This window comes from Ovis aries, chromosome X (genome assembly GCF_016772045.2).
Source record: "Ovis aries strain OAR_USU_Benz2616 breed Rambouillet chromosome X, ARS-UI_Ramb_v3.0, whole genome shotgun sequence".
NCBI lineage: Eukaryota > Metazoa > Chordata > Mammalia > Artiodactyla > Bovidae > Ovis > Ovis aries.
In genome coordinates, this window is record NC_056080.1 from 118,322,425 (window position 1) to 118,344,491 (window position 22,067).

The window sequence follows — 22,067 nt, forward strand, 5'->3', positions numbered from 1 at the left end:
AATAGCTAATATTTAACTAGCCAACTCATATAACTTTTTAAGCATTATGTGTAGATTATTTTGCTCCATTCTTATAAACCTTTGAGACAGGTTCTATGATCACTCCCATGTTACATACTAAGGTAACTAAGGCTTAGAACAAACAAGCAAGCTTCACAAGGACACAAAGCTGGTGAACAAAGAAACCAGGAATCAAACCCAGACAGTCAGACCACAAAGCCTATGTTTGTAACAGCTTACTCTTAAAGCTGATGGGGACTACTGACATCTGAGGTACAAGAGCAAAAAGTAATGCACTCTTACCCTGATGGACTAGAATAGATGATTTCCAGGCTTCCACTGGCCTGCTATGGTGGATTAGCTTGTTATGGATTGATGCTCCCACTGAAGTCAACTAGAAAAGACCATTTCTTGGGGGCATTTGAGAGGTGCCAAAGACAACTGGAACTTGAGGGAGCAAGATCTCAGAAAACAGAAACACAGAGAGGTGAACCAACAAGCAGCTTTTCCCTTCAGGATATTTGCCAATTTTGGGTGTAGTCGAGAGACTGACAGGGCAGAGGGTTGTGATTAAGAGTCAGAGAAGTCAACAGACCTTTTGGCAAACTTAAAAAGCTAGAAGAAGAAAAATGGATTTGGGGCTGTCAAGGGAACCAGGACTTTAAAGATCAACATTCCAGATAGAAGAGAGACAAAGAAAAGTGGCCTGACATTCTGTTCTTTTCCATCTTGGGAATTTGCTGAATTCATCACCTGTGCAGGACAGCAAGCTAGGTAAGAAGTAGAAAGCTGCCGAAAAGTAGAGCCAAGTTTTCAAGTAATTTCTTAGTTTTGCATTCCCACAAAGGAGAAGAGGCCTTAGTAATCAGAGCTGCTCTTGGTTGAGACCCATAGGGAGCTGCACTCCCAGCCTCTAGGGGTGAAATAGAGATAGACTGAAACTCAAAAAAAAAAAAAAAAAATTACCCTGCAACCAAGTTCAGTCCCTGAAAGTGATCTGCCTTGAAATAGTCTGAGCACTAGAGATTAGGGTGAACTTGCTCTAGAGGAAGATATCATTCAGAATCTCTACAATTTCTCACATACAATATCCAAGCTATTTTTCATTCATAATGTTCAGCAATTTCTCAAGCATAAAGACTAACATTCAATCTGGTAGCAGAGAAATCATCTCTTATCAAAAGACAAATTCAGGAAAGGATGAAGAACAATGGAAAGATTCATATCTTGGAATGAATGGGAAGATTCATGTCATTTCTTAAATATAAATTAAAATTGACTATATAAAAAGTTAATAATAAAGTTTTGTGTAGTCAAAATATGTGTACAGTTAAGAAGCATCACAAAATATGAAAGACTGAAAGCGAATGAGCTTGAGTTACTATCAGGGCATGACATTATCAAGGAAGGGGTAAAACTACTAATTTATATTAAACTGTATAAAGTCAACAATTCATCTGGAGAGGCTGTTGTTTAGTAGACAAGTCATCTCCAACACTTTTGCAATCCCTGCCAGGTTCCTCTGTCCATGGGATTTCCCAGGCAAGAATACTGGAGTGGGTTGCCATTTCCTCCTCCAGGGGATCTTCCCAAGCCAGGGATTGAACCCCAAATCTCCTGCATTGGCAGGTGGGTTCTTTACCACTGAACCACCTGGGAAGCCCAATGTCTAAGGTAGTGATTCTCAAATTTTTGGTCTCAAGGTTCCTTTACACTCCCAAAATCTATTAAAAGCCCCAGTGAGCTTTGGTTTTATGAGTTATATTTGTTGACACTTAAAATATTAAAGATTAAAACTGATGTTCTGGTCTTCTATATTCTTGCACTTTTTGTCTACTTGTTTTATTATTTATTGAGTAAGTTATCTCTTATTATGAAAGTAAAGTATTTTTTTTTAGTTCCTCCAGGTTTTTGTTCTATATATTCTGAAGCAGTGAGTATAAGTTGGGACAACTCTTGGAAAACTGATTGGCATTATTTCCTAAACTTGAGGATAATGTACATCTTATGATCCATCAATTTCACTCTCTGGTATTTACCTAACAGAAATGCATATATATGTGCAATCAAACATATATTTTTCATAATAGAAGTATAGTTATAGTTTCTCATTTAAATAATCCACAGTCTGAAACAGCCCAAATATCTAGCAACAATATAATGGATAAATGTGTGGTGTATTCATACAATGGAAAATTATTCAGCAATGAAAAGTTATAAATTCATATTACACAAATCAAAGTGTATGAATCTAACAAACATTATGTTGTATTAAAGGAGGACATACACACAAAAAACATATTCTATGGTTCTATTTATATAAAGTTCAAAAGCTTGCAAATATAATCTAAAATCATGGAAGTGCAAATTATGTTTAAATTTGGAGGTGGATAATAACTGGAAGAGGGTGTGAGGGAGATTCTGGTGCTCTGGTAATATTTTATGTCTTAAATTTGGTGATGATTACCTAGGTGTGTCTACAGTGAAAGCTCATCAAGCTGTACACATATAATCTGTGTACTCTTTTGTATGTTTATTATACTTTGATATAAAAGTGTAGGAAAAAGAAAAAAAAAGCCCTTTATCTCCATCCCAGACTGCTTTCCTCAGCTCTAGACATCTCCACTAGGATGTTTCTTGGGTGATGCTTAACACATTCAAACCTGTATCCAGAGGTTCCCTGGTGGCTCAGCAGTGGGGAGTCTGCCTGCCAATGCAGGAGACGTGGGTTTGATCCCTGATCCGGGAAGATCCCACATGCTGCAAAGCAACTGGGCTCATGTGCCACAACTATTCAGCCTGTGTTCTGGAGCCTGGAAACCACAACTAATGAGCTCTGAAGCCTGCACACCCTAGAGCTGGTGCTCTGCAACAAAAGAAGCCACTGCAATGAGAAGCCCGTGCGCTACAACTACAGAAAGCCCACACAGCAACGAAGACCTAGCATGGCCAAAAATTAATAATTTTTAAAAAATACCTGTACCCATACATCAACATGAATCCACCATGCAGGTACATGCGTTCCCCATCCTGAACCCCCCCTTCCACCTCCCTCCCCGTACAATCCCTCTGGGTCATCCCAGTGTACTGGCCCCAAGCATTCTGTATCTTGCGTGGAACCTGGACTGGCGATTCGTTTCTTAGGCAAAACCAATACAATATTGTAAAGTAAAATAATAATAATAATAAATAAATGATAAATGGTTAAAAAAGAAAAGTAGCTACCTGAGACATAAAAGATGCAAAGAGTAAAGAACATTTTTCCAGCCTGAAAAAAGAAAAAATGCCTGTATCCCTCATTTTCCCTTTTTTCTTTCAAATCTGTCCCTCCTAGGATATTGCTAACTCAAATGAATGGCATCACTTCCAGCCTATTTACCTAAGACAGAAACATGGGAATCAGCTGACTCTCCTCTCTCATAACACCCTAGGCTGTGTCACTCAATGTCTCAACAAATACTTCTCACATCTTACCTCCTGAATCTATCTAAAGTCCTCATTTCCATTTCCAATTCTCAGCATTTCTAATTTAGATTTTCAAAAGCCTCCTAAAGTGACCTCTGGTCCTCCAAGCATGTGGTCTTACTAATTCACTCTTTGCTTTTAGCACATGTGACATTTCTAGGACACAAATTTGGTCATGACATTTTCTTACCTAAAATCCTTCAACAACTCTCCATTGCTTTCAGTACAGTGATAAAACACCATACCATTGCTGAAAAGTACAACCTGTCCCCAGCCTAACTTTCCAGCCTCACCTTGCTTGACTGTTCCTGATCCCCCCTGCCAACTCCAGAACTCTCAAGTCACTTTCTCATAGGAACCTTGCCCTTTAGTGGTAGTGAACTATAATATGTTTCCCCAATTCACTCTTCTTTTTTCTTTTCTCTTCTATAACCCTTCAATTTTTTCTTAAGTTGAACTGAAATACAACCTCTCTAAAAACTCAACACCATTCTCCCTTCTTAAAAACCACCACAATATTGTAAAGTAATAATCCTCCAATTAACAAAATAATTTTTTAAAGTTATGAAGCATTCTTGATAAAAAAAAAATACCCACCCCCACCTGAATCTGATTAAGATTTTAGCTATACCTGTCAACTTACAGAAACACAGATAGTGAGGGACATGAGGATGAAATCAGTAAAACAGAGAATGTGGGAAACTCCAAAGAATAAGCTAATCATAGGTTCAATACAAGATACAGGATGCTTGGGGCTGGTGCACTGGGATGACCCAGAGAGATGATATGGGGAGGGTGGTGGGAGGAAGGTTCAGGATTGGGAATTCATGTACACTTGTGGTGGATTCATGTCACTGTATGGCAAAACTAATACAGTATTGTAAAGTAAAAAATAATTTTTTTAAAAAAAAGAATAAACAGATAATTTGAACAGAAAAATAAAAATAAAAAAAGAAGAAGGGAATTCCCTGGCAGTCCAGTTTATGAATTGGCACTTTCACTCTTGTGGGCTTAGATTCACTCTTTTGTTGGGGAACTAACATCCTACAAGTCATGTAGCATGGCCAAAATAAAAAATAAGTAAGAAAGGATTTTGGCTAATTCTCCTACCTTGAGCTCTGTCCGTTTGATACCTGTGAGGAAGAGGAGGTAGGCCAGGAAGAGGCAGATGGAGAGCTGCAGGTGAAGGGAGGTGCTGGTGTTCTGGATGGATCGACACAGGAGGAAGGTGAGGGCCGCCAGGAAGAGGCAGAGCAGAGAGAGGCTCAGCCCCACATAGGTGATCATGGTCAGCACGGGATCCTCCTAGATGAAGCAGGAGGAAAGAGACTCCAACTGGTTTTTGTTTTGGAGGCTGTGGTTCCCAATAACCCAGGTCTTAGAACCCTCAATGCATGGTGTTAATTTCCTTGTGAGAAACTGAACAGATCAATAGTGGCCAAGCCGAACTTCCCTCATAGTCCACTGGTGAAGAATTGGCCTACCAGTGCAGGGGACAAGTGTTTCATCCCTGGTCTGGGAAGGTCCCACATGCTGTGGGGCAACTAAGCCCGTGTGTCACAAATACTGAGCCTACCTGCTGCAACTACTGAGCCTGTGTGCTGCAACTAGTGAAGCCCACATGCCCTAGAGCCCATTAATGGGCTCCTCTGCAACAAGAGAAGCCATCACAATGAGAAGCCTGGGCACCACAACTAGAGAGTAGCCCTGATTGCCACAGATAGAGAAAGCCCATGTGCAGCAATGAAGACACAGGCAGATGAAAGTAAATAATTAATTAAAAAAAAAAAAAGAATAAGCTAATCAGCTCCTTCAACAGCTAAGTTCCAAGAACAAAAAAGGAATTGGAAGAACTCACAGCTTAGACTTAGAAAAGATACAAATAATCATATATAGATCTTAGTGTCAGAATTCAAAGAAACAAATCATTATATAATTTTGACATTTGAATGCTTATTAAATATTTGATGACATTAGGGAAATACTGTTAATTTCTCAGGTGTACTAACTGGTTCTATTTATTTTAAAATTCCTACATTTTAGAAAATCATACTGAAATATTTACAGATGAAATGACATGATGTCTGAGTTTTGATTCAAAATAATAAGAGAGTGAGCCAGTGGGTAGGTATTAATGATACAAGATTAGCCATGAATTGATCATTGTTGAAGCTGAGTAATGGGTACCTGGGAGATCTTAATACTATTATCTCTGCTTTTGTATGTGTTTGATATCATCCATTATAAAGTTTTTAAAACAACAATATCTAAAGAAAATTTGATAGAGAACTTAGCTCTTCACTAATATATTTGGTTATTTGTGTTATCATAGACTTTGCTCTTCACTAATGTATTTGGTTATTTGTGTTATCATAGACTTTCAATGCTTTTTGGATACTTTTCTTCCATCAAGATAGAAGCCAATAGACTTCAAGTGCTAGTGGGTTATTTTTAGCTCTGCAGGCCCAAGAACTTGTCAATTAATTTATAAGCAGCCCCTGAAAGCTAACAGATAGTCCAACTTCACCAAGACATATTTTAACTCAACCTTTACACCTGGTGCCCCCATACTGCACTAACCTCCAACCCAAGTGTACCTCTTAAATCTTTTCATCACACAATGCCTTGCCTAATGTTGATTCTTTTCTTAAATTCCCCTTCAGTAACCCCACAACAAACTCCATGAACAAGACAGCATCTAAAGAGAGATCACAAGGGGTCAGCAAGCCTGCACACAGTGAAATATGACAAAGACTCTGACCCCTCCCCAATGATTAACTTTAACTTTTCCTTTTAAAAATTTTCTTGGTTGAGCAGAATCTTTGGAGTTGGTTCTGGAACACAAGTCTGCCTTCTCCTGAGGTTGTCAGCCTCCTGAAAAAAACAACCTTTCCTCTCCCAACCAATGCTTGTCTTTCAAGTGGCGAGCAGGCAAAACCGGAGTTCAGTAACAGATTCAGAATTTCATCCCAACTCTTCTTAAGTCTCTGGTCTTTAGCAGAGAGGTTTTGATCTTACAAGTATTGGTGTAAATTATTTTAGTGAGTTGTGTAGTTCTTTAGTAGCAGGTGGACAAAATGTTTAGATAGGGATTTCTACTGATGTACATTTATGGAATCAATGAAGACTCAGTTCCTGTTGTGGGAGAATGATAATTAAGACATTATCCTAACTCCTCTGGCAGCTTATACTATAGTAATGAAAACAAGAACTATACACAAATCATCAGAAAACAAAGCCGCTAGTATGGAGAATGTACCAGATCAGAGGAAGGAGAGACTCAAGACAGGAAGATCACCTCAAGGAATGTTCTTATACAATAATCCAGATAAAATATAATGAGGAGCTGATAGCCAGGATAGTGGTAGTAATGGAGAGGAGGGATAAGTTCAGGGCAGGGATGTGCCCTCCCTAGATGTCATCTTCTTTGAGCCTTGGTGATAGTGGCTTTTCTCAACCCCCTGACTCACATCCTTTAGTCTACTTAGTTCCTGTTTCAATGCAGGGTCCTGGATTGTGTATAGCCAACATCAGGATCAACCCCAACAGTGCTTATGTTGCTTTGCTAAAACGTGTCAAGATGCAGAAACTCTCCAGACACTAAGGCATGACATCTCTTAGGGGACACTGAAGATGGTGTGCCCCACATTAGGTGTAAAAGGCATCCCCTCGAGGAGATGTGGGTACCATTAGGGAAGGGGGCAGGGAGGGGGCCTATAACAATCATGTCCTCATGATCCCTAAGAGAATATCAACACTAGAAAGCCATTGAAGCGAAACACCGTATTAACAAATTGAATAAAAATCATATGGTCATCTCAATAGATGCAGAAAAAGCTTTTGACAAAATTCAACACACATTTATGAAAGTCATTGAAATAACAGCTGTCACTGACCCCCTCCCCCAATCCCATGCAATTCACTGCCTAATAAAGTACAAAGTGATGCTGAGCAATGTGGTGCCATGCTGTCATTTTGTCCATTTCTAGAACCTTCCAAGTTTCTCACCACTTCAAGCCATTTCAACATATCATTCTAACTAAAAAGCTTTTCTGCAAGCTCTTTGTCTCTCTCACATTCTCATTTTTCAGGTCTCAGATTAGGAGTCACAGCCTCAACAGAGGCCTCATCTCATATAACTCTAAACCAGGTGCCCCTAATCACTTTCTATCCAAACATCCTTTTACAGTATACTTTTTAGCAGCAATCACCTTATAAAATTAGCCTATTCCTATTTTTTCTCGTCCTTTTTGTTTCTTTCCCCCATCAAAACACCAGCTTCCCAAAGGCAAAGAAATCATGCCAATCTTGTTTTCTGTTTTATCTGTATTGCCTTTAGTATTCAATAAATACTTGTTAAATGACTGAGTCAATATTTAGGTTTCCTGATTAACCTTTGCAACTTAATAGGAGCCACCACCAGTCCTTCCTTTGACTAGCTTCTTAACAATGGCTCAATCAATAAGGTATTAAATGTTTGCTTCTAATCATGATGAGATCTGTGGGGGTTTTGCATTAACAGTCTTGCTCTTCAAAATGTCTACTAAATTCACAGTCCTATAGTCTTCTGAATTCTTATGAAATAAACCTTTGGTTGAGCTATTTGCCATATATCAGTGCTTGTTCTAGCCAACAGTATCGAAAAGTGCTTTGACTACCATTACCAACTGGGAATATTAAAGAATATATAGAATATAAAGACATAGAGAGTTTATATTCTAAACTCTTCATAGGTCTAGCACATAGCTCAGTAACAAAATAAATACATTTCAGAGGCATTCAAAGTTAATAATTCAATAAGCTCATGTTTTCTCTCTGCTCAGCCTACTCTGCAACTTTGCCGTCTGGCTTCTAAGACTTAATCATCAACAAAACACCTCCGAGGAGGTTTTAAACTTAATTACTATTTGTGTTTTGATTAAGGAACTATAGTTAAGAAGTTAAAAAGCAGAGAGGAGTTGTAAATAATAACTGGTCACACCATCCCAAAGCAACTAGGAAAGCTTCTCTAGTGTGTTTCAGGCTTCAGCAGTTCCTCTTTCTCCACTGAAACAGAGCAGAAGGACAGAAACATGAAACCCTGCTGGTATAACACTGAACCCCACAACACATGATTTTCCTGATAGCCCCATTTACTTCTTAAGAGGTCACTCATTGTTTTTAACATTCTTTCCCCCTAGTGTACCCTTGGAAATTCCTGTTGCCAGGGACATAGAGTCAATCTATTGTTCACCAGCTCAACAATCCAGCCTTAGTATTTTGAGTTTGGATCTATGATCAAATAAAGCAGCCCTCCATTGCACATCCTCAGGGGCCCAGAAAAGGCAGGTATCCTTGAATCAAATTGATATAACATTGAAATTTGTTTCAAAAAGTATAAAGCAATAATAAAGTAATTTGTTTTTGTAACGTACACATAGATTCTTCTAGGTAATACTCAAGATAGGCTGGTAGGTATTAGTATTAGATACATTATAAGTCAAACCAGAGAAGAATTTAGGTAAAACATGTGTACTTGGGTTTTGTGTTCTATTCCAATTACAGAATCACAGAAAATCAAGGATCAGCTCATTACTACACAAAGGTGATCTGTGGACCAGCAGCACTGGCACCACTCTGTATCTTGTTTTAAATGTAGAATTACAGACCCCACTCCACACCTACTACATAAAAGTTCCATGTGTCCTGCCTAACCTAGTGGATAGAGATCATCTTTAGAAGCATCTAGTTCTTCTCAAACTTTAATGGATATAACTACATGAGAATTTGTAAAAATTAACTTACTGATTCTTCCATAGGACTGGCATAGAAAATGGCATCTCCTGTAGGAGCCATTATTAAATATTCAAGAATGTCTTTTATGTTAGCTAACACTATAGAATAAAAGCACCTTCATGTTGATGCCTCTCAGAGAAGTACCTTTTCTTTAGCCCTGGAGTAAGCTTGCTGTTAGACTTCCTGATGGCTCAGATGGTAAAGAATCTGCCTGCAATGCAGGAGACCCAGGTTCAATCCCTGGGTCAGGAAGTTCCCCTGGAGAATGGAATGGCAACCCACTCTATTTTTCTTGCCTTGAGAATTCCAAGGACAGAGGACATGACTGAGCAACTAACACTTTCACTTTCGGGGCTTCCCTGTTGGGATGTGCTTGAGAGAAACACTCAGGAAACCTCCCAGTGACCATTCTTGATGAGCGAATTTGGACTGACAAGTAGACAGATATATTGACTAAAAAAAAAAAAAAAAAAAAAAAAAACAGTGAAAGTCACTCTGTGTTCAACTCTGTGACCCCATGGACTATATAGTCCATGGAATTCTCCAGGAAATAATACTGAATAAACAAATGCATGACCTAAGAGTTGAGAAATATTTTTTATTTGGTGGACAAAACTGAGGACTTAAGCATGGAAGATGTTGTTTTTCAGTCTCTTAGTCATGCCCGCCTCTTTGCAACCCCATGGACTGTAGCACACCAGGATTCCCTGTCCTTCACCATCTCCTGGAGCTTGCTCAAACTCATGTCCATTGAGTCGGTAATACCATCCAATCATCTTGTCCTTTGTCATCTCCTTCTTCTCCTGCCTTCAATCTTTCCCAGCATCAGGGTCTTTTTTAATGAGTTGGCTCTTCATTATCAGGTGGCCAAAGTACTGGAGCTTCAGCATCAGCATCAGTCCTTCCAATGAATATTCAGGACTGATTTCCTTTAGGATTGACTGGTTGGATCTCCTTGCAGTCCAAGGAACTCTCAAGAGTCTTCTCTAACACTACAGTTCAAAAGCATCAATTCTTTGGTGCTCAGCTTTCCTTATAGTACAACTCTCACATCTATTCATGACTACTGGAAAAATTACAGCTTTGACTATACAGACCTTTGTTGGCAAAGTAATGTCTCTACTTTTTAATACACTGTGTAGGTTTGTCATAGCTTTTATTCCAAGGAGCAAACACCTTTTAGTTTCATGGCTGCAGTCACCATCTGCAGTGATTTTGGAGCCCAAGAAAATAAAGTCTGTCACTGTTTCCATTGTTTCCCCATCTATTTGCCATGAAGTGAAGGGACTGGATGCCAAGATCTTCATTTTCTGAATGCTGAGTTTTAAGCCAGTTTTTTCACTCTCCTCTTTCACTTTCATCAAGAGGCTTTTTAGCTCCTCTTCGCTTTTTACCATAAGGGTAGTGTCATCTGCATATCTGAGGTTATTGATATTTCTCCTGGTAATCTTGATTCCAGCTTCTGCTTCATCTAGCCCAGCATTTCACATGATGTACTCTGCATATAAATTCAGGACTGTGAAAAGCTGGATACTGGCCCCAGATAGCTAAAGTGGATATCAAAGGAATGATTTCAGTAAGCCCAGACTCTTGCATCTTCCCATACATAGAAAAGTGCTAAATACATGAACTTGAAATGTCTGGTTTTCTTGAATTAACAGTAGTCTTTGGAAGTTCCAACCACCTGGTTTTTCTATATATCCTGACTCCTCCAATATCTCTTTTAAGCAGTTGCTCAGAGCTATCTAGGGGCTCAGAGCTATCTGAGGAACTGTTCAGAAGAGGTAACAGAGGAGCCAAGATACATAGAACATCCTGGTAGTTGGAACTTGCAAACATTACTGTTAATTCAAAAAAAAAAAAAACCAGACATTTCAAGTTTATATATTTAGCACTTTTCTATGAATGGGAAGATGCAAGAGTCTGGGCTTACTGAAATCATTTCTTTGATATGCTCCTTAGCTATCTGGGGCCAGTATCCAGCTTTTCTAGTCCTGAACCCCTCAGGGTGACAGTTGGGGGTGATCACAGTGGCTGATGGCTTGGTGGCAGGTGGCCTGTTTGTTTCCATCCTGAGTTTCCTCAAGGCTCACCATGGAGGGCAGCTATAGTTGCTGTAGATGGCTTGCTGACTGCAACATCCTTTGTTTGCTGATATGGCAGGCAGCTGTCTTTTACACCTAGTCCACATATAGGTGTAATTTTGAGCATCTCTAAAATACCCCAAGTAGTATATGATTCTCTGTCCATTAAGTGTATTCATAGTTTTACCAACAGGAGTTCAAGTGTAATTAGCTGATGGACCACTGGCTGGAGCTCAAACCCTTAACATCGTCATGATTTTCACTATATTCTAACTGCTCTTTTAATGTCCTTTATCATAGAAATGCTTGGAAGAGTTCCAAAAATATTTAAGAACACTGGATAGCAAGGAAAAGCATATAATATACTGTATGGATAAAGCTGACAGCGGGAGCAATTTGAGACCTAACCATTCAAAATTTAGAATTAAGTGTTCTCCTCACCCAGCTAGCCACAGTGTCACACGGTAGATTAGAAGTCAGTAGTAAAACAAGCACAGTAGGCAGCAAGAGAAGCCTAATTTTTGGTTCATGTACTGAGGTTAGAAAGCGAAAGGCTGTGAATTTCCCTAAATGTCTCCATTCAAACTAACAGCCTTCAGCAAATGACATCAATTCATGTGATAATCAGATTTTTTGGCATCTATCAGAGCAACACAAATATACATCTAAGCAGCCAGTATATGCAGATAGTTACAGGTTTTTACTATCTCCAAGATTAAGTTCATTCTTTACTGTGATTCTATTGTGATCATATCCTAAACTTATAAACCATAGCTATATTAGAGGAATGTTGTAAAAATTTTTGTGCGACTGGTTGCACGACTCTTGAATATACTAAAATCCATTGAATGGTATACTTTAAATATGTGAATTATGTCTCAATAAAGCTGTTATTTATTTTAAAAATTATTATTCAAACATCTTCAATAATTCATCTATATACAAACTGCCACAATTTAAAAATTTGTAAATAAGTCTTTTTTAAGCCACATTTTGAAGGCCATTGAGGATAAAAATATGTCTTATCCCTTATTTCAGAGATTATTAAAATATGTTAAAATTAACTTTGAGAAAACTTATTAAAATGTAAAATCTGTAGAAGACCCTTTAAGATTTATATCCCCAGAAATAAGTGACAAGGTTTGACACAGCTCAGCTGAAACCAACCCACAGATCAGAGCTTTCTGTCAGACTTCTGAAAGTTATTTTTATAGATCATAGAATATTGGAGCTTGAAGGGACCTTAAAGAAAGTCCAATCCAATCCTCTCATTTTCCAATGAAAAAAACATAAAGGAGAAAAAAAGAGCAGTGACGGGCTTCCCTGGTAACTCAGTGTAAAGAATCTGCCTGTCAATGTAGGAGACACAGGTTTGATCCCTGGTCCAGGAAGATCCCACATGCAGCAGGGCAACTAAGCCCATACACTGCAATTATTGAGCCTGTGCTCCAGAGCCCAGGAACTGCAACTACTGAGCCCATGTGCTGCAATTACTAAAGCCTGTGTTCCCTAGAGCCCCTGCTCCACAACAGAAGCCACCACAATGAGAAGCCAGCACACCAGAAATATAGAGTAACCCCCACTTGCCACAACTAGAGAAAAGCCTGCACAGCAAAGAAGACCCAGGACAGCCAATAAATAAATAAAATTATAAAAAGAGTAGCTACTCATTAAAATAGACACATAAATTCATGACAGAATAATAGTAAAACACAGGCTTCCTTACTTCCAATCTGAGTTTCCCTCTAAGGAGTTGGATCCCAGCCACAAAGGGAAGCTTCCAGCATGCTATTGTTATGAAATTGAACAAAAGATCTGGTCCCTGCCCACATCTCCAAAAGCATCTCTTGTCATTCTTCTCTTGCTCACCATTCTCCAACCCTATGACCACCGTTCTGTTCCTCTCACACACTATAGGACTTCTCTTTTTTTTTTTTTCCACTTGCTGTTTCTTCTGCCTAGAAAGCTCTTCCCCCAAATGCATCTTTGTATGACTGGCTGGTATCTATCCCACAGATCTGTTTAAGTGACAATTCTTTAGAGAGGACTTTCCTTAATACCCTATTTCCAGTAGTCACAAACCTGTCTTCCTCCATCATAGCATTGGCCTAGTTCCATTACTCATTCTTGTGGTCCTTGTCATGTTACATTTGTTTGTGCTTTAAAAAAAAATGATACAGATCTCCCCCACTAGACTGTAGCTTTATCAGAGTAGAGTTCCTGGCACACAGTAGCTGCTTAATATATACATGTCAAAGGAAGAAATAAATTTCTAAAGTACTTCTTGAGTAGATTCCCTATTGCCTGATGTCTAAATTCTTAAATGCCCTGTTTTGATTTCCCAGGAACCAGAAAAAGCCTAGACAGAATGGGAGTCATGAACAGGAGAGCTAATCAAGTTGCCCTACTGGAGGTCTCCAGGAATAAAAAAGATTCAGAGAGGTAACTAAGCTAAGATAAAGTTCTTAGAGACTCAAGCTTGATATGTAATGATCAGTTGAGGTTGACAAGTCTAAAGGGCAGGAACAGCGTCAAAAAATGTGAAACAAAGTCAAGAATCAGTAATAGTGGCACAGGAATGGAATGGCAGGCAAGTCCAGAGACATGCATGTTAGTTCCTATGTGAATGTAGAAAAATAGGACTTAACTTTATTGGTTTGGGGGCATGTGATGTGTGAGGGTGTAGGACTGAATTAAGGCTACAGGGTCAGGGCTAAAATGAACAATAATTTTGGAAGATTCATTTTCCTTCCCCAACATGGTGGATTGGCAGTTTGAGATTCTGTTAAAGTTAAGGGCAACAAAGGGTCACTTCTTATCTTTGGTAGCAGTTTTACTATAAAAGTCCCTGGAGGAGAGATACCATATTTTATTCACATACTATGTACATAGTAGATGTTGAATAGACAGTTGCTAATTAAATAAACAATTGAATGAAAGGATTGTTCAAACAAATTAATGTTCAGCAGGGCCAGCCATGGCAACATTCTAAAATGTGCATGGGCACTCATTATCAGAGAAATGCAAATCAAAACCACAATGAGGTGCCATTTCACACCAGTCAGAATGGCTGTGATCCAAAAGTCTACAAGCAATAAATGCAAAAGGTGTGGAGAAAAGGGAACCCTCTTACACTGTTGGTGGGAATGCAAACTAGTACAGCCACTATGGAGAACAGTGTGGAGACTCCTTACAAAACTGGAAATAGAACTGCCATATGACCCAGCAATCCCATTGCTGGGCATCCACACCGAGGAAACCAGAATTGAAAGAGACACCTGTACCCCAATGTTCATCGCAGCACTGTTTATAATAGCCAGGACATGGAAGCAACCTAGATGTCCATCAGCAGATGAATGGATAAGAAAGCTGTGGTACATATACACAATGGAGTATTACGCAGCCATTAAAAAGAATACATTTGAATCAGTTCTAATGAGGTGGATGAAACTGAAGCCTATTATACAGAGTGAAGTAAGCCAGAAAGAAAAACACCAATACAGTATACTAACACATATATATGGAATTTAGAAAGGTGGTAACGATAATCCTGTATGCAAGACAGCAAAAGAGACACAGATGTATAGAACAGTCTTATGGACTCTGTGGGAGAGGGAGAGGGTGGGATGATTTGGGAGAATGGCATTGAAACATGTATAATATCATATCTGAAATGAATCGCTAGTCCAGGTTCGATGACTATACTGGATGCTTGGGGCTGGTGCACTGGGATGACCCAGAGGGATGGTATAGGGAGGGAAGTGGGAGGCGGGTTCAGGATGGAGAACATGTGTATACCTGTGGTGGATTCATGTTGATGTATGGCAAAACCAATATAATATTGTAAAGTAATTAGCCTCCAATTAAAATAAATAAATTTTAAAAAATAAATAAAATGTGCATGGGAAAGATATAGAGTATAAGTTGACTCAATCTTTGGAAAGATTTTTCCTTCTTCAAAGGTTAAGTTATACTCTGTATTATATTTGAACACTGTATACTAGCTGTAACTCACTTCTTGGCCTTCATCATCCTTGAGTGTCTGCCCTCCTTTTCCATCTGAACCTTCTTCAGTCTTTCTCTCTGGCTTTCTAAGAGGGTGTGGCCCTTCCTCACTTTAAAGTATGTTGTTTCCTGGAGAGGGCATAGAGAACTATCTATATGTGATACGTAGACTTAACTAAGCTTTGAAAATAAATATTAATTGCCCCCAAGTACACTGAATATCAAATTTTAAATGACATATAGCCCTTTAAAAGTCTATCTGTATTATAATGATGAATATTCTCTCTCTTTCTCTTTCACTCTCCCTTTCCATCTCTCTATTTCAATTCTGAAGCTCTGAAAGAGAAGTATCTAACAAAAAATGACTATCCCTTGGAATGGTGATAGAGTTAGCTTGTTTTTACTTACTCTTAGCACTGGAGGAAATATGAACCTACTTACTTCAACCTGTTTTCTTAAGATAGCTCAAGTGTGATTATTTTTTTTTTCCTGTCTCCAAAGTTTACTGGTTACAGACACTGATCAAACACCCCTTGTAATCCTTGAGGGTCATTAAAAGGAGCAGTCCCCTGTGGTAATGGTGTGGAGAAGTATGTTAGCATATAAGGAAGGAGAAGGAAAGAATATATATTTATTGAGCAGCTACTATGAGAAAGTCTCACATGTATTATCTCATTTAATCTCTACAAATACTCAATGCCATAGGTACCTCTATTATTTCCATTTGCCAGATGAGAAAGTTCATTTGGAATTTTTCAGCCAAGATAGAATAATAAGGATGGGATTTACCTTCTCACTTAAAACAATCACAAAAACAAAACTAGACAAAATACATGAAACAGTTTTTGAAACACTGGTTATCAATCAGTGAAGGGCTGTGATAACTAGGATGGGAAACATATAAGCTGAGCCCTATAATTGTCCCCAACTTACTATCTTCAGATATTTTCTGAACTATGGCATAGAGAATGGGAACTGAGGCAAAGGCAGTAGACTTCTTTGGTTAAACCGCTATAGCTGTAAGTCTTATGACAGTAATACAGCCCTAGAGTCCATAGGATAGACCACTGGGGAGGACAGAGCTGGAGAGAAATCACTGGAGATCTGCAGAGGGCCACTGTTAAGTATTCAGCACAGTAATTACTGGTACATGTATGAGGAAACTAACCAAGTCTGGAAAAGAATCATCTGAGAAAAATTAGAAGAAACTGTCTCATGCTTACACGGGGCTGGAAATAATCCCTATCTCCACTATCCAGACTGGAAAAACTCATAATTTATGAGCACTGGGCAGAGTATACAGAAGGGTCATTCCTCAGTAGTGGGAAATTAGTAGCCTTAGACTGAACACTGCTCCAGATCTACCCAACAAATCATCAAAGCAAGACCCAAATGAATAAACATATTTTCAGGTAAATTAACGGCATCATAGGAAAAGGCTCAGGAATATTTATAGAGATACAAAAATATCCAGCAGTCATCAAGGTGAAATCACAATGTCTGGCATCAAATCAAAGATTAATAGTCATGTCAAGAGGCAGGAAACACGATCCATAATGAGGAGAAGAGGCAACAGAAACTGACTCAGAAATGACACATGTGCTAGAATTAGCAGAGAAGGACATTGAAACGTGTATAACTGAATTTGGTATGTTCAAAAAGTTACATAGAACTGATTCAAATGTATTCTTTTTAACGGTTGCATAATACTCCATTGTGTATACATACCACAGCTTTCTTATCCATTCATCTGCTGATGGACATCTAGGTTGCTTCCATGTCCTGGCTATTATAAACAGTGCAGAGACACAAATGTATAGAACAGTCTTTTGGACTCTGTGGGAGAGGGAGAGGGTGGGATGATTTGGGAGAATAGCATTGAAACATGTATAATATCATATATGAAACGAATCGCCAGTCCAGATTTGATACATGATACTGGATGCTTGGGGCTGGTGCACTGGGAGGACCCAGAGGGATGGTATGGGGAGGGGGGAGGGAAGGGGGTTCAGGATGGGGAACACATGTACACCTGTGGCAGATTCATGTTGATGTATGGCAAAACCAATGCAATATTGAAAAGTAATTAACCTCCAATTAAAATAAATCTATATTTTTTTACAAAGTTACATAGATACATTTGTTGTTGTTATTCAGAAGCTCTAATTTTCTTAAAGAGATCTCTAGTCTTTCCCATTCTATTGTTTTCCTCTATTTTTTTTGCATTGTTCACCAAGAAGGTTTCTTATATTTCCTTGCTATTCTCTGCAACTCAGCATTCAGATGGATATAGCTTTCCTTTTCTCCTTTTCCTTTCACTTCTCTTGTTTCCTCAGATGTTTGTAAGGCCTCCTTCAACAACCATTTTGCCTTTTTGCATCTTTTTCTTGGGGATGGTTTTGAACACTGCCTCCTATTCAATGTTATGAACCTCCATCCATAGTTCTTCAGGCACTCTGAGAGCTTCATCTATTTGTTCAAGGTCACATACCTTACAGTATTCTCTCCAGTATCCAAGCCCAGATCTTATTTCAGAGACTCTGCTCTTAGCATCACATTATACTAGGTTATGTTTTGTTAACTGTTTTGTCAGAGATTTGTAGTTGAACACTGTCAGGAATAAAATCACACACACACACACACACACACACACACACACACACACACACACACACAAGAATCCAAAGAATACCAAGTTAGGGGTAATAGGAGAGATTTTCTTTCTAACCTTGACTTTGCTTCTGTTTACGCATAAAAACATGAGTGCGTTACTGATCCACTCTAGGCCACAGTGATGCTTCCACCAAATTAGGTCTTGGATGCAGAATCTGAAATGAAAGGATACAAATGAACTTATTTACAAAACAGAAATAGATTCACAGACTTAGAGAATGAATTTATGGTTACCAGGGGGGAAGAATGGGGGGAAGGGATAGTTAGGGAGATTGGGATTAACATCAGTTCAGTTCAGTTCAGTCGCTCAGTCGTGTCCGACTCTTTGCAACCCCATGAACCACAGCACACCAGGCCTCCCTGTCCATCACCAACTCCCGGAGTTCACTCAAACTCACGTTCATCGAGTCCTTGATGCCATCCAGCCATCTCATCCTCTTTTGTCCCCTTCTCCTCCTGCCCCCAATCCCTCCCAGCATCAGAGTCTTTTCCAATGAGTCAACTCTTCTCATGAGGTGGCCAAAGTACTGGAGTTTCAGCTTTAGCATCATTCCTTCCAAAGAAATCCCAGGGCTGATCTCCTTCAGAATGGACTGGTTGGATCTCCTTGCAGTCCAAGGGACTCTCAAGAGTCTATACACACTTCTATATTTAAAATGAATAACCAAAAAGGGCTTACTGTAGATAATTCTGCTCAATGTTTTGTGGCAGCCTGGATGGAAAGGGAGTTTGGAAGAGAATGCTGCTGCTGCTGTTGCTGCTGCTGCTGCTGCTAAGTCGCTTCAGTCGTGTCCGACTCTGTGAGATCCCATAGACGGCAGCCCACCAGGCTCCCCCGTCCCTGGGATTCTCCAGGCAAGAACACTGGAGTGGGTTGCCATTTCCTTCTCCAATGCATGAAAGTGAAAAGTGAAAGTGAAGTCGCTCAGTCATGTCTGACTCTTTGCGACCCCATGGATGGCAGCCCACCAGGCTCCTCTGTCCATGGGATTTTCCAGGCAAGAGTGCTGGAGTGGGGTGCCATTGGAGGAGAATGGATCCATGTATATGTATGGCTGAATCCATTTGCTATCCGCCTGAAACTATCACATTGTTAATGGCTGTTTGTTGTTGTTTAGTCACTAAGTCGTTCCCACTCTTGTATAACTCCATGGACTGTAACCCACCAGGCTCCTCTGTCCATGGGATTTCTCAGCAAGGATACTGGAGTCCATTGCCATTTCCTCTCCAGGGGATCTTCCTGACCAAGGGACTGAACCCACGTCTCCTGCATTGCAGGCAGATTCTTTTTTTTTAATTTATTTAATTAACTTATTTTAATTGGAGGATAACTACAATATTGTGGTGGTTTTTGCAATACATCAACATGAATCAGCCATGGGTACACATGTGTCCCCCCATCCTGAACCCCACTCCCACTTCCCTCCCCATCCCATTCCTCTGGGTTGTCCCAGAGCACTGGCTTTGAGTGCCCTGCTTCATGCACCAAACTTGCACTGGTCATCTGTTTCATATATGGTAATATACATGTTTCAATGCTATTCTCTCAAATCATCCTACCCTCCCCTTCTCCCACATAGTCCAAAAGTCTGTTCTTTACATCTGTGTCTCTTTTGCTGCCTTGCATGTAGGACTGTCATTACCGTCTTTCTAAATTTCAAATGTATGTGTTAATATACTACATTGGTGTTTCTCTTTCTGACTTCACTCTGTATAATAGACTCCAGTTTCATCCACCTCACAAGAACTGACTCAAATGCATTCTTTTTTATAGCTGAGTAATATTCCATTGTGTATATGTACCACAGCTTCTTTATCCATTAATCTGCCAATGGACATCTGAGTTGCTTCCATGTCCTAGCTATTGTAAACAGTGTGCAAGTGGATTCTTTACTGCTGAACTATCAGGGAAGCTGTGTTAATTGACTATACTTCAATATAAAAGAAAAGTTTAATATTAACATAGGATCTTGGGAAATATCTTTCCAACAACATGTATGTAGTCATTGCCACAGCCACTATTTGACCCTAGTTTAAGACCTGCCTTCCCTGTAACCCAGGTCTTGGCACCAGATACCAACAAGACGATGCAGGAGACTATACTGACTATACAGCATAAGAGGTTCTCAGGAACCTGGAATACTGGAAGATGGGGTATGAGCTGGTGAAGCACTGGAGGGATACACTTCTGGAGATGGAGCTGGAAAAGGCAAAGTTTATTACCTTGGAAATGGTCCTGCTCAGATTTTACTGGGGCAATGCTAAATTCTGCCATGCAGCAGGCCTTCAGCAGCTGAGATGATGACACATTTGAAGTTCATTTCCTGACTCCCAGCCAGTCTCAGATATGAATCAATGATCTCCCAACTCCCTTCCAGTCCCAACAGACCTTTGGGAATTAGGCTGGCGATGTTGCAATATCATTGGAGAAAATTCAGCTACACATTGAATAACAGGCTTGAAATCCATTTGAGTATTTTTCTGGATATGTGTACAACAGACATCAGCGTATTCATTCAGCTAAATACATGTTTGCCTTAAGCAGAGACACAGAGAATATTTTCAAGGTTTTTGCACAGAAAGTGCTGTTCAAACATAATATTTTGAAAATCATTAGTCCTGCCTAATAGATTCAAGTTTCTCATCCAGGGACTATTTTTATTATCTGTTGAACAGTACACACTTTTGTTTCTTAGTTCTGTGAACAAGCCACAATATCTTCTCTAAATCAAGTCTTACCTCTGTCTATAGCTGCCTCTAACTTTCTGGCATGGTTTCTCAAAGGTATCTATCGTTACCTGTTCCTGCTTTGGGGCCTTTCATCTTCCAACTCTCATGGGAAAAAATAAAAAGCAGCCTAATCTACTGTCTTTACTAGTTTTCCCCAGTTTAATTGGGTGATAGGTAGGGAGGAGAAGAAATAAAGTATTCATGGAACCACAAGTGCAAATCATGGAAGCCTGGAGTAACATCACTGTAAAAAGACCTTAGACCTTTATCTAGTCCAACCCTAGATTAAGACTTAAAGAACCCATGTTGAGAGTCACACAGTGAATCTGTAGTTGATCTAGGACTGGAATTTAAGTTTCTGAACATGTCAAAAATATATACTGATTTTTGTCCACTTCATTTTCACAAATGATACTACATTTTCATTATCTTTTAGTAATTATTTTAGTGCTGTTCATTCAGACAGGCTGAGAAAGTTTGGAGGAATCAGACCTCTGTGCATACATGGTCATCACAACACTAAACCCATAATTACAAGAAGCCTATTGTTTGTTCCCGAGGTTTATTAAGACTAGAGAACTAGCAAGGAGACCCTGAGATGTGAATGTCAGTTGGTCAACATATCCTATTTTGGAAAAAATAAAGACGATCTGCTCCAGAAAGAGGTATATACCTCCAGTAAAGGTAATACCACATTTTTTTTTCAAAATAAAATCAGTGTTTTGGAATAACCATACTTTATTTTCCACAATCCACAGTTGACATTCCCATTCCCCAAAAGACTAGGCAAAAGTTACTAGGAAAGGTAATGCAGGAGAAGTCTTATTTTGTGATTTTATGCTTTAGGTAACTTATGCATGGCATATACATACATATATATGTACACACACATATATTTCTGTGTATGTTGAGCAGGAATTAAGAAAACAATGTAGTCTACAAAACACTGTCATTTATATAAATTTTAAAATACATGTGCATAAAATAAAAATAGGCATTTTACAAATAAATAAAACTATACATATCAAATGCATTAGAATGACTGCCAATGGTAACAGGAGGATAATAGAAGTGGAGAATGGAGGTAATAATGGAATAGACAGATGACAGATAGATGATGATAGATTGATAGATAGCAAAAACAGCAGGGCTTTGTAGGGACCAGTGGGGATGGTGTTCTGTAACCGAGGCATGGATGAAGTCAGCTCTCAGCCTTTGAAGTCTAACAAATCAAAACAAAACTACACAACCTCTTTCTGAATCTCACTCTGGGAAAGAGAACCAGTGAGGAATATTCCATTGTTCCTTCTGTATAAAACAGATGATAAGTTTCAG